Source organism: Salvelinus sp. IW2-2015, unplaced genomic scaffold, assembly GCF_002910315.2.
Source record: "Salvelinus sp. IW2-2015 unplaced genomic scaffold, ASM291031v2 Un_scaffold924, whole genome shotgun sequence".
Classification (NCBI taxonomy): Eukaryota; Metazoa; Chordata; class Actinopteri; order Salmoniformes; family Salmonidae; genus Salvelinus; species Salvelinus sp. IW2-2015.
Genome location: NW_019942649.1, coordinates 114,175 through 130,220, shown reverse-complemented (window position 1 = coordinate 130,220; position 16,046 = coordinate 114,175).

Genomic DNA, 16,046 nt, shown 5'->3' with positions numbered 1-16,046 from the left:
CCAAACATAGAGAATAATAAGGATCTCTAAGGTCAGGGCGTGACAGTAGTGTTGTTTTGTTAGATTAAATCCTTCTTTATATCTCAAAATGTCTGTTTAGTTGGYGGCATCGATTTGAGTAATCCACTCGTTCAACATGCCAAGATAGGAATCCCAAACAATGTACCSCTAAACTTTGTTTCAACAAGTCAAAATACGTTTCTATTTAATCCTCAGATACCCTAACATGTAATTAAACTATAATATTTTATACGGAAAGAAGTATGTTCAATAGGAAAGCGATATTACACGGTGGGTGCAATAATTGAATAATATAGATTTCAAAATGTACTTTGCAACGCCCGCGACGCGACGGTGTAGTCAGCCTGTTAGCAGGTTCACGTCCTCGTCGCACGCGCATAAACACATTTCCAAGTCTCTATCCCTGTAGTTAAACTCATGATTCTTCCTCGTTTTGGAATAAACAAGCCTGAAACCTTGAACAAAGACTACTGACATCTGGTGGRAGCCATAGGAATTGCATACTGGGAGACAGATTTAAYGATTTCCCTATGCGTTCCATTGGAAGACCATGGGCTCGCTCAAAATAAAAATTCAGGTTGGTTTTTCTTTGGATTTTCTCCTACCATATCTATTGTGTTATAGTCTCCTATATTATTTTAACATTTATACAAACTTCAGAGTGTTTTCTATCCAATGGTACCAATTATATGCATATCTTGGCTTCAGAGCCTGAGCAACAGGCAGTTTACTTTGGGCACGTCAGTCAGGCGGAAATGGAGAAAAATAGACCCTTTTCTGAAGACGTTTTAATGGGCAAAAGAACACAGACACTGGACAGAGGAACTCTGCCTAGAAGGCCAGCATCCTGGAGTCGCCTCTTCGCTGTTGACGTTGAGACTGGTGTTTTGCGGGTACTATTTAATGAAGCTGCCAGTTGAGGAATTGTGAGGCATCTGTTTCTCAAACTAGACACTCTAATGTACTTGTACTCTTGCTCAGTTGTGCACTGGGGACCCCCACTCCTCTTTCTATTCTGGTTAGAGCCAGCTTCGCTGTTCTGTGAAGGGAGTAGTACACAGCGTTTACCAGATCTTCAGTTTCTTGGCAATTTCTCAAATGGAATAGCCTCATTTCTCAACAAGATTACGAGTCAGAGAAAGACTTTTCAGAAGAAAGGACTTTGTTTCTGGCCCTTTTGAGCCTGTAATTGAACGCACAAATGCTGCTGCTCCAGATACTCAACTAGWCTAAAGAAGGCCAATTTTATTGCTTCTTTAATCAGGACAACAATTTTCAGCTGTGCTAACATAGTTGCAAAAGGGTTTTCTAATGATCAATTAGCCTATTTAAAATTATAAACTTGGATTAGCTAACACAATGTGCCATTGGAAAACAGGAGTGATGGTTGCTGATAATGGGCCCCTGTACGCCTATGTAGATATTCCATAAAAMAATCTGCCATTTCCAGCTACAATAGTCATTTACAACATTATTAACAATGTCTACACTGTATTTCTGATCAATTTGATGTTACTTTAATGGACAAAAAATTGKMTTTTCTTTCAAAAACAGGRATATTTCTAAGTGACCCCAAACTTTTGAACGGTAGTGTATATATACAGTATAACAATCATCAGATATAAATAACAACCAGCAATGACATGTAAATGACACGTATTAATTTATCAAATATGATACAATAGCCTGCAAGAGCTCTTATCCTTTATGGCACAGGAGATAGCTAGTGTACTTAACCTACAATCACAGGGTTGGGTGTGTATGYGTGCGTGTGTGTGTGTGTGTGTGTAAACATAGCCCGTTTCTCTTCGCTAGGCTCTGAGAGTGCTCTACCCCCTGACAGGTCAGCCTAGCAACAGGCCTAGCAACATGCCTAGCAACAGGCCTTCCTCTCCTTCCATTTTCACAGGGGTTCTCCAAATAACTCAGCTGGCGATCCCTGCAGCGATCTCTCTTCCTTTTGATCCCCCTCTCTTCTCTCTCAGCCAGCTGTCTCTGTGTCTGGGAGACTGAGGGATGGAGGGAGAGGGAACGGAAGAGAGAAAGAAAGGGAGTTGCCTGTGTTTTCACTGAAACAAAATARCCACGCAAACTCATATCCTGTGCTTTCATGGACTTTATTGACTCAATCTACAGTACGCCATCTCCTCTGTTACTTTCACTATGTAAATAATTCTCAATATTGTGGTTGTCACCGACTTCACCAAGACAAGCGATAGAGAATCTAACCCAGGCCCCATACTTTGACTTTGACCCATTGATAGCCTTCCTCTTTAACTGATCGTTGATGAGGATTCCCTGTCTCATCACGCAACAGCCCTGCAGCCTCTACAGAAACTGATCCTTGATGAGGATTCCCTGTCTCATGCACGCAACAAGCCCTGCAGCCTCTACAGAAACTGATCTTGATGAGGATTCCCTGTCTCATCACGCAACAGCCCTGCAGCCTCTACAGAAACTGATCGTTGAATGAGGATTCCCTGTCTCATCACGCAACAGCCTGCAGCCTCTACAGAAACTGATCCTTGATGAGGATTCCTGTCTCATCACGCAACAGCCCTGCAGCCTCTACAGAAACTGATCCTTGATGAGGATTCCCTGTCTCATCACGCAACAGCCCTGCAGCCTCTACAGAAACTGATCGTTGATGAGGATTCCCTGTCTCATCACGCAACAGCCCTGCAGCCTCTACAGAAAACTGGATTGTGGCTCAAGAATCACAGGGGCCCAAAGATAGAAAACTGTGACCACGGCTAATGAATCCCAAGAATCACAGGGGCTCGAGGGTAGAAACTGGGCCGGTGGCTCATAAGAAGAAATCCAAGCCCAGGGGCCAAGGGTGTCTTGTTTAACCATCTCGGATGCCTCAGCAAAAGGTAGGCCGCGTTGTTGCGTGACAGTTTATCCGTAATGAACGGACCTCAACACAGGCCTGCTGAATGGAAGTAAACAGGAAATGAATGGAAGTGAACGGGAGTGGAAGCAGAGGTAGAGGGGACCAAGCTATAGGTAAATCCCCTAGGAGAAGGTCCCGGGCCCCCAGGGCCCTCCAGGGCCCAGCCCCTCACATCTCCCTGTGTGTTTCCGTGTTCTCTCTTCAGCATTAACTGGCCTGGCTGGCTCTATCGGAGCTGGAGAGGGAGAGTTGGGAGAGAAAGAGGATGTTTGGTTTGGGATGAGAGAGGGAGGAGAGAGAAAGAGGGGACTTTGGTTTTGCTGCTTCATGCTTAGCGGAAACTCTAATCCATTTGCCCCTACGCAAGGGCCAGCCAGAATCTCTCTTCCTCCCCTCCTCTCCTCCTCTCCTCCCATCTCCTCTCCTCCCTCCTCTTTCTCCTGCCAGTTTCTCATCGCTGGGCAGTGTGCCAACCCAACTTTCTCTCTGTGGGTGACATCACTGCTTGGCACAAAGGGGCAGGGGCGGGAAAGGGGGGATAATTAGGTTAGCTAGTTGAAGTAACTGTGTGTGTGGTGTGTGTGGGTTGTGTGTGTGTGGTGTGTGTGTGTGTGTGTGTGTGTGGGGTTGTGGTGGTTGTGTGTGTGTGTGTGTGTGTGTGTGTGTGTGTGTGTGTGTGTGTGTTGTGATGGAACAAGGCTTTACACAGTGTAGAAGCACGTAGATGGCTGGCGCTGACGATGGAAGGAGAATCCGGTTAAGAAAGGGTATAAACAGTTTGTCAATAAGACACACTACGGATACCATTTAACTCACTTTTAATTCCCTTGTTTCCTCAAAATGTTATTTGGGTTCCTCAAAATAATCAAACAATCAAATATTTAAGAAAAAAAGAAGTCCCTTTCTCACATACTGCACCTGATGCAGGGTATACTCAAATGTTCTGGAAGTGTAGAACCACAGAAATGAAACTGAAAAGACAATCTGACCAAGGTTCTAGAATGTGTTAGAACACAGAAAATGGAACTGAAAGACAATCTGACCAAGGTTCTGGAATGTGTTAGAACACAGAAAATGGAACTGAAAGACAATCTGATCAAGGTTCTAGAATGTGTTAGAACACAGAAAATGGAACTTAAAGACAATCTGACCAAGGTTCTAGAATGTGAGCTGTGGGGTTAGTTTGTTTGCAGTGATGGGGGAGAGGGGAGGCTTAGTGTGAGACCTTGCTTTAATGACCCACTATAGACTCTATACATGACCATCCTAGCGCAATCCTCTCTCAGGCCTCTACCCTCCACCCCTCCTTCACCCACCCTGCACCACTCTGCTCTGCCTGACTATACACAGCCCTAGCCCAACACCCCACTATACACACAGCCTATTTAAAGGTCATGTCTTTGTGTATGCAACTCACTTTGTCAACCTCTATTTACGACTTCCTTTACAAGGCCCCGGTCCTTTGAATATGAACTATGTGAGCTGTCCTGCCACACAGACAGCCTCCTCCAGATACATGGACTCTGCATCCCAAATGGCACCCTATTCCCTACATAGTGCATTACCTTTGACCAGAGCCCTATGGGTAGTGCACTATATGTGGAATTGGGTGGCATTTCAGATGCAAATTTTCCAGAGAGATACCCTGTCAACTCCAGATCCAGCCCAGCACTCAGCCTCAGATTGGGGTCTTTGTGCTCCAAACTACTGCCTCCATGGATGTCCCAGTGCCATTCATTAAGCACTTGAGTTTAGTCAACGGCCAATTGGTAGGGAGGGGAGATTTCATTTGCTTTAATTTTCACTGCTTAAATTTCATAATTGACATTTTGTAATGATTGATTCATTGTATGGTCTGGGAGCACACATTGCACCAGCCATTATCTATGACTGAGGAGTCTGTTTCAGTTTTAACCATTACAGGCACTGAGAATTAAACAATTAAATAAAAACAAGAGGGAGCGAAGAGAAAGTCAGGAAAAGGAGGAGAAGAGAGGAGATTTGTTCGTGTCAACGTGTGTCATCGTGTGTCATCGTGTGTCATCGTGTGTCATCGCGTGTCATCGTGGAGTGAGACTGTAGAGTGATGACACAACAACAGAAATACTGTGAGTCACAGAGCCTCTCATAAACAGCAACACACACACACACACACACACACACACACACACACACACACACACACACACTACACACACACACACACACACACACACACACACACACACACACACACACACACACACACACACACACACACACACACACACACACACACACACACACACACAACGCGGGCAGGAAGGGGTCAGGGAGCCAGTAGTCAGTCTGGGCTGGGTGTTTCTCTCAGTCAAATAAGCCCTTTTACTGAGTCTCAGGAAATCCTAATTGGAGTCAGAAGTGGCTCCAACAGCCAGATGTAAAGAGGGAGGATGGAGGGGGTAGGGACAGGAGGAGGGGGGGCAGTAGAACAGGGAGAGGGGGGAGTAGGACAGGGAGGAGGGAGGAAGGGGTAGGACAGGAGGAGAGGAGGGAGGGGTAGAACCAGTGAAGAGGGAGGAGCGGAGTAGGACAGGGTAGGAGGAGCGAGAGGAGGAGGTGAGGTAGCTAGACAGGAAGAGACGAGGAGGGAGGAGATCCTCAAACAATAACTTTACATTGAGATGTGACCGCCTGTATTAATGTGTACTCCTACTCGCCTGTTTAATGGTGTACTCTACTCGCCTGTTTAATGGCTATCGCCTTAAGGTTCTACTCGCCCTGTTTAATGGATACTCTTACTCGCCTGTTTAATGGTGTTACTCTACTCGCCTGTTTAATGGTGTACTCTACTCGCCTGTTTAATGGTGTACTCTACTCGCCGTGAATGGTGTACTCTACTCGCCCTGTTTAATGGTGTACTCTACTCGCCTGTTTAATGGTGTACATCTCTATCGCCTGTTTAATGTGTACTCTATCGCCTGTTTAATGGTGTACTCTATCGCCTGTTTAATTGTTGTACTCTACTCGCCTGTTTATGGTGTACTCACTCGCCTGTTTAATGGTGTACTCTATCGCCTGTTTAATGTGTACTCTACTCGCCTGTTAATGGTGTACTCTATCGCCGTTTATGTGTACTCTATCGCCTGATTTTAATGGTGTACTCTACTCGCCTGTTTAATTGTCTCACTCTATCGCCTGTTTAATGGAGTTACTCTATCGCCTGTTAATGGTTTACTCTACTCGCCTGTTTAATGGTGTACTCTACTCGCTGTTTAATGGGTACTCTACTCGCCTGTTTAATGGTGTACTCTACTCGCCTGTTTAATGGTGTACTTCTACTCGCCTGTTTATAATGGTTGTACTATCTATCGCCTGTTAATGGTGTACTCTATCGCCTGTTTAATGGTGTACTCTACTCGCCTGTTTAATGATGTACTCATACTCGCCTGTTTAATGGTTACTCTACTCGCCTGTTTAATGGTGTACTCTACTCGCCTGTTTAATGTGTACTCTATCGTCCTGTTATGTACTCACTCGCCTGTTTAATGGTTGTACTCTTATCGCCTGTTTAATGGTTACTCTTACTCGCCTGTTTAATGCGTGTACTCTATCGCCTGTTTAATGGTGTAACTCTACTCGCCTGTTTAATGGTGTACTCTATCGCCTGTTTAATGGTGTACTCATCGCCTGTTTAATGTTACTCTACTTCGGCCTGTTAATTGAGTGTACTCTACTCGCCTGTTTAAATGGTGTACTCTATTCGCCGCTTAATGTGTACTTACTAATCGCCTGTTTCAATGTGTACTCTATCGCCTGTTAATGTGTACTCTATGGCCTGTTTAATGTTACTCCTATCGCCTGTTTAATGGTACTCTACTCGCCTGTTAATGGTGTACTCTATTGCCTGTTTAATGGCTTACCATCGCCTGTTTAATGGTGTATCTCTATCGCCTGTTTAATGGTTACTCTATTGCTGTTTAATGGTTACTCTATCGCCTGTTTAATGGTTACTCTATCGCATTGACTAGTTTATCTGTTATGTTTTAGGTTTGAGTTTCCAACTAATGGGACGTCACTGTACAGCTTTACTTTCCTGCGGTGCATTATTTTGTGTTGTGTTCGTGTGAGTCTGTGTGTGCTGCCACGCGCGTGTGTGAGTCTTGTGTGTGTGTGTGTGTGTGTGTGTGATGTCGTGTGTGCCACGTGTGTGTGTGAGTCTGGTGCGTTGTGTTGCACGTCCACGTGTTGTGTTCGAGCTGTGTTTGCGTACCCGCGCACGTGTGTGTGTGTGTACTGACTCAAATCTCTAGCCACTTTAATAATAAAAATTGGATGTAATAAATTGATATCACTAGTCACTTTAAACAATGCCACTTTATATAGTGTTTACATACCCTACATTACTCATCTCATATGTATATACGTACTCTATCCATCTACTGCATCTTGCCTATGCCGTTCGGCAATCGCTCATCCATATATTATTATGGACATATTCTATTCATTATTTTACACTTGTGGTATAAGGTAGTTGTTGTGAAATTGTTAAATTACCTGTTAGAATATTACAGCACGGTAGGAACTAGAAGCACAAGCATTTCACTACACTCACATTAACATCTGCTAACCATTCAACCAGTTTGTGCCAGTAGGCTGTCTCAACACCAAAACACTCATTCTCTCTCATTCACCCCCCTGTCTCAACACCAAAACACTCATATTCTCTCATTCACCCACCCTGTCTCAACACCAAAACACTCATATTCTCTCATTCACCCCACCTGTCTCAACACCAAAACACTCATATTCTCTCATTCACCCACCCTGTCTCAACACCAAAACAACTCATATTCTCTCATTCACCCACCCTGTCTCAAACACCAAAACACTCATATTCTCTTCATCACCCACCCTGTCTCAACACCAAAAACACTCATTCTCTCTCATTCACCCACCCAGTCTCAACACCAATACATTCATTATCTGCTCACATCTCCCTCTCTAGTCTCACCTGTATCTGAACATAATGTCCATGTCTGTCTAATCCATCTGGTCTCTCTGGGTCTTGTTCCCCTCCTCTCTCCCGTGATCAAGGCTCTCTACACCAGGCAGAGATCACAACCCCACCCCCCTCTGATGATAACCCTGGAACAAGGACTTATCACCAAAATAACTATAAATTCTTCTTGCAGTCATTAATGAGCTTGCTGCACCTTTCTACTGCCAATTTCACACACTTGTCAGCAGCAAACTAATCAAATGTTTCAATATTTGAGGGGTACCCCACCAACTGCTGTTTTCAGATCTCACCATAGGTTTTGGATGTGATTCAGATCTGGACTCTTCGCTGGCCACTCCAGAACAGTCCAGCATCTCTGAACSCTTCAAGAGAAACAGTCCAAAAACAGTGTCTCTGTTGAAGTTTGTGAGTCTTCMAGCAGGACAACAACCCCAAACACACATCAAAAGCAGCCTGGAATGGTTCAACAAGAAACGGGACTGTTCTGGGGTGGCCAGYGAAGAGTCCAGATCTGAATCACATGCATGACCYATGGCAAGAATTTTTCTTGTAGCCAATGAGCTTGCTGCACATATCTACTGGCAATGTGGCCCACTCTTCAGCAGCAAACTGCTGTAAGTCTTCAATGGAGGGCACAATTGAAGACTTAYAGCAGTTTGCTGCTGAAGAGTGGGCCACATTGCCAGTAGAAATGTGCAGCAAGCTCATTGATGGCTACARGAAAAATGTGTTGCCGTTTTCTTGGCCAAAGGCTGTACAMCCGAGTACTAGCTACTGGGTGCCAATCATTTTGTCCTTGCCGTTTGTCTGTATTTTCAAATTAAATTGGAAACTTTAGTATACAAAAATAAAATGAGTTCTACAATGTTGAAAATACAATAAGAAGGTGTGGAGACCAAACATATTTTCAATTTCAACTTATTTGAGAAGAAATAGCGAATTATTTAAGAAAATTGCAAGGGTGCCAATATATTTGGCCACAACTGTATCTATACAGTATATTCTAATGGCACTTTCTATATCATTTTCATGGGTACACTTTTTTACTCACAATTATGTGAGAATTAATGTGTAAACCCGTTATAAATGTTCCCAGGGTATTATAAATGTGCCCAGGTATGCAGGCGACTCCACTGAAATGGTTAATGAAGTACCTGTTTGTCCATCATATGGCAAAGTTGGGCGGAAACAACGCAAAAAGATCAGGACCACGTTCAGTTGCCAAACGTCGTCGAACCTTGCAGATAGAAATGCATGAATAGAGGCGACGTGATTCCTTATTCTACATGTCAGAGTGGCATGTTTGTTCTACTTAACATATTTATATCTGAAMGTTCCAAAACGTTGCGTCCAGATGAACTTGTCCCTGGGCAAATCAAGGACGCGGCGACGGGCATGCGCGTTCCTTCAGCGCTGAGAAAGTTTTCCTGCAAGTTGAGCGGAGCACAGAACACATGAAACTGCGGAGCAGCACGATGCATTGGCTTGAGTGAGGAGGCAAGCAACAGAGAACGAAATAAAACAATACTTTTTTCATTGAAGTTTACAACAATAAATAAGGATTTGTAAAATACGTTTTGGCAATAACTTTGGAAAGTTGGATATCGCATCATAACGCACTGTAAGTAGCATATGGTTTTRTTTTTAGGGATTTTGTTGCAGGAAAAATTGGAAATAACCATGAGAGGATTACGATTAACCGGGGAATTGCAATGTAGGCCTRTAAGGCATTATTGCAAATTCGCTATAGCCAAAACCATTGTTTTAATAAAGTAATTTAGCCTACATTTCATTGAGAAAAAACATGTGCAGAGATTTAATTTAAAACATCCAGGTGGCTGAGTGTTTTAAATGAAAGTCTATTTTAAGAACTGACACCGTTTAGGCTAAATTTGACAATTGGATGTGTTTGTTTTGGGCGTGTCCACAGAAAACCAGTACTGTAACCTCAGGCTTACTCTTCTTTCCCCCTAGAATTAAAACCATCAGGCTATGCGGTGCGAAGTGGAACAACTAACTTGGCATTGATCAAGTGCCCCAGTGTTGTCATTCATGCAAAGAATACCAAATGACGAGGTCCACATGTTGCCATCTATGATTGAATAACTTATTTTCAATCAGATGATTTTTGATTGATTAATATATATATTTTCAATCAGATGAAGTAGAACATGCACTTGAAACCTTTATGACTCATTTGTGTAATTACAGGTTAGGCCTAAACTTTCCAGTGGGTGTGTGACGCTTATTGCTACGTTTTGGAGTCTGTTTAATATTCGTGACTGGACCTGTCTTATCTGATGATAATCTAGTAATATTATACCCGGACGTTTTCGTTAACTCTATAATGTGTGTGTGAGAGAGAGGATCATCTGTTTCAATACACCTCTCTCCCTCTGATGTCTAAATGTGCAATAATACAAAAGGAAATGCAACAGGCAGGGCATTGTGGAGGTGTGGAATTGAGGCAGGCATCAGGGTGAAACCCTCCTCTCTCTCTCTCTCCCGGTACTTTCCCCAAACACCTTGAACTTCCTATGAGAGTGTAAACCGAACTGTAACTGAACTGTAGATGTGTACCGAACTGTAGAGTGTTACCGAACTGTAAGGAGTGTTACGAACTGTAGAGTGTTACCGAACTGTAGAGTGTTACCGAACTTAACCGAACTGGAGAGTGTACCGAACTGGAGAGTGTTACCGAACTGGTTAGCCGAACTGGAGAGTGTAACCGAACTGTAACCGAACTGGAGAGTGTTACCGAACTGTTAGCCGAACTGGAGAGTGTAACCGAACTGTAACCGAACTGGAGAGTGTAACCGAACTGGAGAGTGTAACCGAACTGTAACCGAACTGGAGAGTGTTACCGAACTGTTAGCCGAACTGGAGAGTGTTACCGAACTGTAACCAAACTGGAGAGTGTAACCGAACTGTAACCGAACTGGAGAGTGTTACCGAACTGTAACCGAACTGGAGAGTGTTACCGAACTGTAACCGAACTGGAGAGTGTAACGAACTGGAGGTAACCGAACTGTACCGAACTGGAGAGTGTACCGAACTGTAACCGAACTGGAGAGTGTTACCGAACTGTAACCGAACTGGAGAGTGTAACCGAACTGGAGAGTGTTACCGAACTGTTAGCCGAACTGGAGAGTGTTACCGAACTGTTAGCCGAACTGGAGATGTTACCGAACTGGAGAGTGTAACCGAACTGTAACCGAACTGGAGGTTGAGTAGTGTTACCGAACTGTTAGCGAACTGGAGAGTGTTACCGACTGTAACCAACTGGAGAGTGTTACCGAACTGTAACCGAACTGGAGAGTGTTACCGAACTGTAACAACTGGATGTACACTGAAACTGGAGAGTGTAACCGAACTGGAGGGTGTAACCGAACTGTAACCGAACTGGAGAGTGTTACCGAACTGTAACCGAACTGGAGAGTGTTACCGAACTGTTAGCCGAACTGAGAGTGTTACCGAACTGTTAGCCGAACTGGAGAGTGTTACCGAACTGTAACCAAACTGGAGAGTGTACCGAACTGAACCGAACTGGGAGTTTACCGAACTGTAACCGAACTGGAGAGTGTTACCGAACTGTAAACAAACTGGAGAGTGTAACCGAACTGTAACCAAACTGGAGAGTGTTACCGAACTGTACCGAACTGGAGAGTGTTACCGAACTGTTAGACCGAACTGGAGAGTGTAACCGAACTGGAGATGTAACTGACTGGAGAGTGTAACTGAACCTGGAGAGTGTAACTGACCTGGAGAGGCTGAAGTGTATGACCTGGAAGCTGACTGGAGAGCCTGATAAAGGAAGGAATTTGAACCCAGGTCCTTGAAGGCCGGGACACCTCTAATCACGGTGTGTGGTAACTGATCTGTTCAGTGCCATGAGTGTTAACTGATAGACCACTCCTGTCACCGAACTCGAGTGTAAGGGCCGACTGGAGGTGTAATGACCATAACCGACCTGGGAGGGTGTGAGGTAAGATCGCACTCCCTAGTTCCTAAATCTTTGATAGGTATGTGGATTGTTAAAGTTGGAGACAGAACATTAATCCAAACATATAACCGTTACCCGCTCGGGGACAGAAGGTGTGAGTGTTAGGTAGAGCCTATTTGCAATTTTTATTTTCAAAAGTGGATATCTGCATGTTGGTGAGAGTTGTAAGTTTATTACTGAAATATCCACACATTTGTGAAAGAAAATGTATTCTTGTAGCGTGTGTGTGGGCGGTGTTATGGTTTACAAATCCTGACCTTAACCGACTGGAGAGTGTACCAGAGTGTAAGCAGAACCTGGTGCCAGACTGGACTAGTGCGCGAGTTTGTAACTTGCATCACCATGTGAATTAATGAGAAGTTTGTGTAAACCATGTGAGGTGTTTGGGTAACATCTATGCACCTGTAGACATGGCGTGCGAGTGATGGGTGTCCAAATAAATCCAGAGGTGTAGACGGTAGGCGCGTGTGAGGATAGGTGGTGAGTTAGCCTTCAAGAAAGTACTTCCAGATGGGTGATAATACACCGACCCCACCCAGTGATGAAATAGTGGAGAGTGTAATACTTTTCTGAAGGCACTGTAGAGTGGCCCGACGCATGGATAATGAGTAGGGGGCTGGTCGTATCGTCTTGTTGTTCTATGATCACACAGAGCTCGTCTTCGTTTGTGAGGCAGCTATAGATATTAAGGACTTGGGCTTTTTCACACGTACCTGAGGGCCTATGTTCTGTGTAACCGAGATGCCTCACAGTAACTTCTTGTGCACACACATCACGAACTTCTGTTGATAGGACTGGCATGCCGCGTGGAGACTGGCTACCACCTGGTGGAGGAGTTGGACTGGACTGGAGGTGTGATGTTACAGCAATACTCTGATGAGGATAACAGCACGATGTTTGAACAGGAACGGACCTGGGTGTGAAGTCAGTATGTGAGTGCGGGACTGGTGAGAAGTGTAACGACCGTGGAGATGGAGGCTCGACCTTGGGAGTAGTGTGTAACTGACCTGAAGTTGTAACCTGACCTGTGTGAGAGTGTAAACTGGACCGTTGGCGCAAAATGTCAAGAACATGATAACAGACACCAGTAAGGGATAGCTCGGTGTGTTAATAGGTAAAAGCCTCTACAAACAACTAGGTACAGTAGTGAGTGTATGTTATCTGTAACTCATTGAATTTTTTAAAGAGAGGCGTAATCTTGTTGTGGTTAACTCCTGCAATGAGAGCTCCAGCAATTAAAACGCTGATCCGCATTGGAAGTTCAGTAATAATAATCAGACCCTTATATATATGCGCGACAGCGCGTGGGAGAGTGTACAGCCCAAGAGTGTGTAAGACATACTCGAGCGACAGTATGAGGTGATTGTAACTGACCCACTCGGATGAGATGTGTAACTGACCTGTTGAGAATGGTTTGAACTGACTGGAGAGAGGGTGGGTTACACTCACCTGCAGCGGCTCGTGAGAATCGTAGTGCTGTAACTTAGACTCTGTGAAGGACACAGAGCCTATGTTTAACTGGATCCCTGGCGAGAGATGTAACCGGAGCGGCGAAAGATAGCCAGTGCGAGAGAGAGAGGAGCGGAGAGAAGAGTGATAAACATAGAGCCAGATTTCAAATAACAGATTAAATCCACCTGTAACCGTAGAGTTGTTGTATATAAAATCTCTTCACCTTCCAAGGATAGGACACGCAGAACGACCTTGGGGACTTCATTTGAGTAGTTGACAACACTACCATATGGAAAAGATGGCTGTCAATAGTTCCGACTTGTGGTTGATTATAAAGAGAAGTGGTTCTAAGCGTAACCTTTGGAGGTGTAAGGCTGACCTTGATAGACAGAGAGAGTAGGTGAAATCTGCTACCCGGTAATAGATCCGTTATACCTGGAGAGATGTTATAGGACACCAGTGGAGGTTACTTAAGCGAGAGTGTCGAGCGCGTGAGTGGTTCCAGAAAAGACAATCAGTGACTAGATCCGTGATTGGGGTGGTCGGAGAGGTATAGTGACCGCGAGTCGCGAGTGATCGGTTGTAAAAACTGACCTTGTCGAAAGAGTTTTAAATGCAGCGAGTGAGAAGTAGTGGTCGTTTATAAATCGACTAGAACCATTGGAGAAGTGGTAACCAGAGATGATTGATAAACCAAGTTATACCGCAACACTGATGGGAATAGTATAAGGTAGTAAGGCGCGAGCCTGATAATACCTCTCGACGTGTGATGATGATCGATATGTGGAACCGCCCGACTCTGGTGGTCAGGATTTAGCAAGATGATGAAAAACTTTACGTGAATGAGATGACTGAGGTGATCGAATGACAATAAGTAGGTCGTGGTGAAGACGTGTAAGGCTCAGAACCCAGAATAGCGCCAGATAGGTGAGAGGTGTAAACCGACCTGGAGAGTGTAACCGACCTGTGAAGGACCGAGGCGTGTAACTGACCTGGAGAGTGTAACTGACCTGGAGAGTGTAACTGACCTGGAGAGTGTAATGTACCTGGAGAGTGTAACTGACCTGGAGAGTGTAACTGACCTGGAGAGTGTAACTGACCTGGAGAGTGTAATGACCTGGAAGAGTGTAACCATGAGCCTGGAGAGTGTAACTGACCTGGAGAGTGTTAACTGACCTGGAGAGGTGTACACGACCTGGAGAGTGTAACTGACCTGGAGAGTGACTATAACTGACCGGGAGAGTGTAACTGACCTGTGGAGAGTGGAACTGACCTGGAAGAGTGTAGACCTGAAGAGTGTAATACGACCTGGAGAGTGTACCGACTGAGTGTAACTGACCTGGAGAGTGTGACCTGGAGAGTGTAACCGACCTGGAGAGTGTAAACCCTACCTGGAGAGTGTAACCGACCTGCAGAGTTGTAACTGACCTGGAGAGTGTAATTTGACCTGGAGATGTGAACTGACCTGGAGAGTGTAACAGACCTGTAAACCGACCTGGAGAGTGTAACCGACCTGGAGAGTGTAACCGACCTGGAGGTTATATATCCCAGGCAGTGTAACAGCCAGTTAGATCCCCTGTAGAAAGTGATTAACAGAGATATAACAGGCATAACCATGCTGCTAATTAAAGGACTAGCCAGGTGTCGGTATTAGTAGCTCACGGGCCAGCACACTGGAATATTCCAAATGATTAAAAAAAATATATAAAAAAAATACCGGTCTTCACCTCACAGATAAGAAATACTTTATTATTTGAAAATGTGGTTTGTCAATCACAATACACAACACAAGTTACATAGTTTCCAAATGCCATAGGTTGATGTAGGCTGAGGCTCAACCTTTAATGCCATAGGCTGATGTAGGCTGAGGCTCAACCTTTAATGCCATAGGTTGATGTAGGCTGAGGCTCAGCCTTTAATGCCATAGGTTGATGTAGGCTGAGGCTCAGCCTTTAATGCCATAGGTTGATGTAGGCTGAGGCTCAACCTTTAATGCCATAGGTTGATGTAGGCTGAGGCTCAACCTTTTACATCAGGTAATCACAATGAGTGACAATGGAACACTTCGCTTCCGAATCCCAGACCACATCTAGTGTCGTCGTAAATGTCTGGTAACTAAAAGACATGCCTAGTTAAATAAAACAATAAATAGTAACTAAAAGATATGAAGACGTTAATGTCAAGGCCCAGGACTAGACCAGACTAGACAGGGCCTCTATTTATAGTCTGTCTGTCTTTTAAATAAGCCATGTGATTGTGGAGACTGGATGAAATGCTTCATTACATTGTCTGATACCAGCGTAGCCTATACTGCTATTAGTATAATCAAGATGGCATGAGAGGTATTCTGAGGTATGTCTGTCTATGTCTGAACTTTTCTGAGTTGATTTCCTTGTGTTGTTGTTTTTTCCTAGATTGGAGAGACTGAGACTTGCACCACTGTGAGAAGAGAATAGAGAGAGGATACACCTTGGTTGAGTAGAGACATTAAAGCTACAGCCTAACTAGCCCCCATACCTGACATCTCAATATCCATCTATCTATGTTGAACACTGGCTATCTGCAATGCTACCAGTCCCAGTCCTAAACCCTAGTTGAGCCCTATCCTAACTCCCAACTAGCCTCTATGCTTATCAACCTAACCGTGTCCGTCAAGGAGTCCCGTGCCTTTC